The following is a 465-nucleotide window of genomic DNA, read 5'->3' as shown; positions in this document are numbered from 1 at the left end:
ACACAAGGGGCATAAATGACACACGCACTTGCACGCACGTACGTAAGCAAACACATGCACACACGCACACACACAGGAACGCACATATACACAACATATACACACACACACACGCACACGGACACACACATACAGACACACATAAACACGCACGCGCATACACACACACGCACACGTACCTAACACTCACAATCCCACACACATCACAATCCCACACACACACGCACGTCCACACACATACACACACGCGCGCACACACCCACATACACATACACACGCACACACACCTCTCACCAACACAACACACTCACACAGACACGCATACAATCACACACACATGGGCATAAACAACACACGCACATACAGAAGCAAACGCACGCACACACGTACACAGCAACGCACATATACACAACATACACATACACACAAACACACACGCACGCACAAAAACATACACATACACAC

The 465-nt window shown here is 48.8% G+C and overlaps 1 protein-coding gene across 1 annotated transcript in view; it reads right to left on the bottom strand.

Moving 5' to 3' along the window:
- LOC106871658 (cytosolic carboxypeptidase 2) overlaps positions 1–465 on the bottom strand; it is a 229,443-nt gene that overhangs the window by 50,056 nt on the left and 178,922 nt on the right. The window lies entirely within an intron of this gene.

Source organism: Octopus bimaculoides, chromosome 4 (genome assembly GCF_001194135.2).
Source record: "Octopus bimaculoides isolate UCB-OBI-ISO-001 chromosome 4, ASM119413v2, whole genome shotgun sequence".
Lineage (NCBI taxonomy): Eukaryota > Metazoa > Mollusca > Cephalopoda > Octopoda > Octopodidae > Octopus > Octopus bimaculoides.
The sequence above is the reverse complement of the archived record's forward strand: the minus strand, read 5'-3'. Positions and strand labels throughout refer to the sequence as shown.